Here is a 6,000-nt window from a genome sequence, read left to right as displayed (position 1 = left end):
AATACCTTCACATTAAATGTCCAGCCTTCTGGACTTGAAGAGTTAATGTTGCCATGGCCTTTTAAAAAGCACCATCAATTTTGTGATTGCATTCTTGCCCCCTCCCTCCAGTGTCAGTGAGTAGTACATGCCAGCTCTGGCGACCCTCACTGCATTACAGTTACAATTGTATGGAAACAGCCACAATTACTCATGTGTGCTTCTGCTGGCTTTCTTTGCTGTCAGATGACTGCTGTTCTTCAGGCACACAGTGCAAACCTGCTGCTCATAGCTTTTCCTGAATGCAGCCAGCCTTACAAGGGATGGAAGTTGGAGCAGGGACTGCAGCATTCCTCAAAGATGTCCGCAGCCTCAGTTTGCTGTGCTGAACCATTTTTCTACATTAATTAACTCTTAATTTTTAAGCTTCTGATGAGGTATTTTTCTGTGTCTCTTCTCTCCAGTCTGTGATCCCAGTGGAGGAATTTTTGCAGGGCCTGATTGCTTCTATTTCCTAATAATTACCTGCTAATTACCTTTTGCCAGTGAACATTTGCTAATAATTACGCCGTCGTATCTAAGAGAAAACTTCCTCCCTGTAAGGAGCATGTAAGATATCTATGGTAACTGTGGAATAACATCTGGTAAATAGAAACTTCCTTAATGAAATGTGAGTGCAAGTTAAGAGTGAATTTAAATGGTCTGCACAAGACTTTTTAAGAGGTCACTCAGCATACTTGCTATCATAAAAATATTTAGGACAAGTAAAGTAAGTCTTCCATCCCTAATTTCAAAAATGTTACCTCTCTTTGAAAAGGGAAGGACATTGTTTCCACTGTAGAGTCTACTGCTAAAGGTATTTTAACTTTGCTTTGCTATCTGCCGTTGGCACATCCTGCTCAGTCTGGCCAGGGAATATCTATATGGCCGCTCTCCTTCCTGTGCATCATAAACTGGGATTAGTCAATATTACCGGGGCTGTGCAGGCTGCTTCTGCAAGATGTGTAGCAGTGTCATCTCTTGTCTGCGTGAGCATGTAGACAGGGAGGAGGCTTAGTGGGTACACAGGGGAGCTACCATCCACACATCCATTTTACCTACACGTGCACTTTCCTACACAGAAGTGCTCACTTGCAATTTTTCCCCTTTTACCATTGCAGAAGCCTGGTTCCAGTGATACAGGAGGAGGAAATGGCATGTATTGATTTTTTCCCCAAAATGTGTTTGGCTTTCGTAACATTTTGTCTTTACAAAGAAACTCTTCCTGCTGAAGTCAAGGTACTGCATTTACTTTAGCTGCACCCACACTACCATGGACTGAACAGAAAGCATCTCTTAGTTGTAGACCAGTGTTTATTTTCTATCAATAGTCATTTTAAGTACCATGTAATCTTTGATACAGAGGTACATCTATTTATTATAGATGTGCAGGACAGCAGAGCTTTGAACACTGTGCACCAAACTTCCAAAAGAAGATGCTGCCACTGCTGAAACAGTCATTTCAGATCTTCGAGCCTAAGGTAAGCATGCAGCTTTTGTGTCATTTGCTGAGCTTTACTAACCATAATCTCATTTCTCTTCTGTTTCTTTCTGCACTCATTTTATCTGAGTAGCAGTGGTGATGTACCAATATCAATGTGCACAGAGGAGCAGAGGTTTATGCCACAGACCATTTCCTAGATAGCAATGGCAGGGTGACTAGAGGAACACTTGTGAATGAAAGACAAAAGTACAAAGAGTACAAAGATGTACTACCATCCTGAGGTCAAATGAATACCTTCTTCACTGAAGTTATCCTGCTTCAATCAACCAGTCACCGTTATCATACAATGCATCAAAAGCAGTTGCAGACACAATCAGAGTGAGGGGAAGAGATTCAACATGACAGGTCAGGTTTACAAATATGAGACTGTGCTGAGCATCTAAGCTCTCTGATACAGCCAGGAGCGGTGTAGAGCTGTTTGGACACGGGTCATTGAAATGTTCCCCAAAAGGCCAAGCGGGGCACCACTGGGGTCTCACACTGAGTGTGGTGTGAGGTTTAGTGTTGAAAGCCTAAAAGCCGTGGGGCTGTTTTGGATCACCACAACTGTGCATTAGAGGAGGCCCTCTTTACCCCTACTTTGTTCTCTCTTATTCCCTGTCTCCAGTATTTTGACACTGCACTAAAACGCAACGTGCTAACATTTCAACATGGCAAAAAGGACAGGGTCTACAAGCATCCACTCACACTGCCTCATTAACCCACCTCTGATCCATCAGGATTGAAAGTAACACATGGGAGACAAGGAAAAGTGAAACTGTGGGTGATATCCATGGTCTGCGCAAGGATGGTTTACACAAACAGTGTCAAGGTCATGCTGTACATGTAAAGAAGGGTATGTGGAGGCAGAAGTGTCAAAATACTTACGGTAACAGCGGGGACAAATTTCAACATGGAGCTGCAGTACAAAATTGACACTGCGTATTTGCTGTCACCTACTGAAACAAAACATGATGGAGTAGGGAAGGGACAGAATTTCATCTGTGTCTGTCCAGATGAAAAGTGACTGGGACTAAACTCAGTTTTACATGGAAAAAGTGAAAAGGAAATTAATGCAATTTGAAATATGACATTTATATCTAAAGATCTTGTGACCTTCTTTCCATTTTTGAATTATGATTTTCAAGTGTTTTATACATCACTTTGAATTATTGCAATAATTATTTGGATATAAAAATTTTACCTTACTTGCTTAGAAAACTAGTCTTTACATAGAGCTTGTGTTTAAGCAGCAAGACTAATAAATAACCTTAGAGAATCTTTAATGTATTCCTTGAATAGATAGAATAGCCACAAAAGTGCATAATGGTCAAACAAATCTGTTGAGCAAATAGAACCTCCTATTCAGAATGTTATTCTGAATATAAATATTTATTTATGCAAATATTCACAGTGCTGATGAATTCTGCAGACTATTTTGAAGTAAAACCTGCTTGTGGAGTCATTAATGAATAGCAAAATAAAAATGGTTTTAGACCGCTTCATTTAATGAGGTGTCTTATTTCCAGAAGTACTCAAATACCATATTGCTACATTCACCAAGCTCATTGAGAGGGTAATAACAGTGATTAATGAGCTATAGCAAGTGACTTATTAGAAGGAACTAAATATATCATTCTTGCTGACTATGAAAGGAGTACCTGAAGATATTTGTATGGGAGACTGTGAGGTCTTAAGTCTGATATACAACCAAACAAAGGTTTTACCCACCACAAGGCATCACTGAGGTGGACAAGGTATCTTCTGGATCACCACACCAGTAAGGGTGAATGACGTTAGTGGTGTCAGGTTTGAAAAGAGATAAAGGAATGATTAGCCTGATAGCAGTTTGGGGATAAGATGGTAGGAAAGAGAAAAACATCCAGAAGTTTAATGACAGGAAAATATTTCCTAAAGGCACAAACTATGAAGAGGATCCAAGTGAAGAGGAATTCCCATCTTTAGGGTGCTTACATTACACAAAACCACTAGGTCTGTTGGCAAGAATTGGCCTGTAGTGGCAATAAAATGGTGAATGCCACCAAATATTTGGTGATATTCTCTAACTGTAACATTTTTTATGATTCTAAAGCTTTGATGTGACATCCAAAGATCAAGGTTACCTCATATGGATATGCAGCACCTCAAGTACAACATGAAGAAAAAATTCCCAGAAGAAGTTATAAATTATTTTGCGGCTTGTCTATGAGGCTCCTGACTCTTCCTTGGAATACCAAGAAACAAAGTGAAACCTTTGAAAAACACTTAGGTCGCCACCCAGCACAAACACCAAGGATCTGCCAAAGAGAAGTATGATTATACTTTTGTGTCAACTGTTTCGGCTGCAATGAGAAAGCGGATAAATATAGACATGCCTGATGATAAGGAGAGTGGAGAAGGAAGAATCCATTCACTCTCAGTCTCTCTACTCCAAATTCTTATTTTTCGTAGGTCCAGGTTTTCTAGATGTGAAGGAGCCTCCTCCCCTATTCTCCCTTACACAGCAAGTCATACTGTTGCTTCAGATCTGCAGGTGGTGATATCTTCTTTCCTCTTGCTTATTTCCAGATGAAACAGAAAAACAGACAGCAATCTGTGGCTGGCACACAGAGGTGCAAAGAAAACTCTTTTTATTTCACACCCATTGTTTTTAATTAAGGCTCCAGCAGGACCTTTCTGCACAGAGACCAAGATTACCTCGTGCAAAACTGAGGGGGTGGGATGTGGGGAATAATGAATACTAAACCACACAAAATTGTATTCATCAAACTAATTTGGGCTATTGGGAGGCCAGGGAGCATTATGGAAACGAGGCGAGCAAGTAAAGCAACGTCTAAAGACAAGGGAACGATGGCCTGCCCTTTCCCCATCTCACATGATTGGCAACAGGCAAAAACATGATCCAGAGGCTTCATAGCCATGGTCCTGCATCTCCCTGATGCTGGCACAGCAGCTGTAGCTGCACCACAGGAGATCTTCCCTCTGAGCAGTTGACCCAGAGAGGTGATTTCTGCGTGACTGAGCGTGTAGATGCTGCTGGGGCTCTGGCAGCCCCCTTTTTTTTTTTTTGTGGCACTGCAATCCCAAATCACTGTTGACTGCCAGGCTAAATAAATTCTCTCTTTGCCTTGCCTGTTTACACTCTCAAGTAGTCACAATTACCAGAGTTCTCCTTGGTCAATATTTAACCAGCTGCACATATTTTGTGCTGTAAAGCTTTCTACACATGCCTTTCACTATGCTTCTTGGATTTTCTTTTTTTCAGAATTTCCACTGCTTTGTCTGAATATTTTCCACAGAGAAGAATTTAAAGCTGTGAGCAAGGACACGTTACCTCTCATATCATTTGCTATTTGAATTGTGAGAACAGGGCGACAGTTAAGTGTTTCAATTCAACATTAAATTCATTGCACAGTGTCTTAAAATATGTTTTTGACAGCTTTTTGGCTATGTTGAAACAGTAAACCCCAGGTGTGCTTCCCAGTTGGAAGGTAGAGATGAACACATCTGGCAGGTTCTGACCAAATTTTAGGCTGGGACCCAGATAACCATGATTTTGGTCCCATTTATGCCCCGTGTACCTTGCTTTCCAGGTGTGTCAGATGTGCAGGAGCAAATTGCTTTCCTGTAGCTCTCCCAGTGGGGACAAGCAAAAGAGTAGGACTGCAGGGAACAAAAACTACCAGGAAGCCCCTCTCACAGTGGGCTTGCAGTCTTGATACGTACTGAGAGAAAGAGGGAGGATAAAATAAAGGGAAGAAGACAAGGTTATAGCAACACGCCTGTGGGTGGTATCATGTCTGTGGGTGGTATAACTTTCAAGCCCAAACTAAATTTTTCTCATTAACATAGTGTGACTGGGTATTGTCAAAAAGCTTAACTTGTAGTGACTGCTAACAAAATATTTGGGAGTGGGACAAAGAAGAAGGAAATGCTTAACTTACAGCCCAGGACTGCACAGCAGTGTGTGATTTGAAGCATGGTATAACGAATGGACAAAATACAACATATGAAAACTCCTAAAAAAAGTGAAAATAAGCCTTAGAAAAAGAGATGCAAAATACGACATGGTTATCTGACTTACTACCAGATCATTAAGTCATGACCAGGCACAAATACCTTTAAACATCTGATGGGCAAGCCTTACTTAAAGAAAAGCATCATGTACAATTTCAACTGTGGAACTACACTGAGGTTATCCACAGTGTTCTCTCCTGGCTTGATGGCAGGGATAAAAGCAGAAATGGGAGCTGAGTGTAGCAATGTCTAGCTTCCTCTCTAGCAATGAATTCAAACTTTTGACTGGATTAAAGTGTAGAGGAATCCAGGGCAAACATACCTGCTGATATCCCTTGACACCAATGGTCTGAATGACTCAGAGTACTGCATTTCATTCACAGCTTCTTTCTTTTCAACCATGCATGTGCTAATCTCCAGCCCTGTCCCATGTCCTTCTCCCTCCTGCATGCCGTATGTACATAAAACTGACTGTTGCTTAA

The sequence above is a fragment of the Anser cygnoides genome, chromosome 1 (genome assembly GCF_040182565.1).
Source record: "Anser cygnoides isolate HZ-2024a breed goose chromosome 1, Taihu_goose_T2T_genome, whole genome shotgun sequence".
NCBI classification, from domain to species: Eukaryota; Metazoa; Chordata; class Aves; order Anseriformes; family Anatidae; genus Anser; species Anser cygnoides.
The sequence above is the reverse complement of the archived record's forward strand: the minus strand, read 5'-3'. Positions refer to the sequence as shown.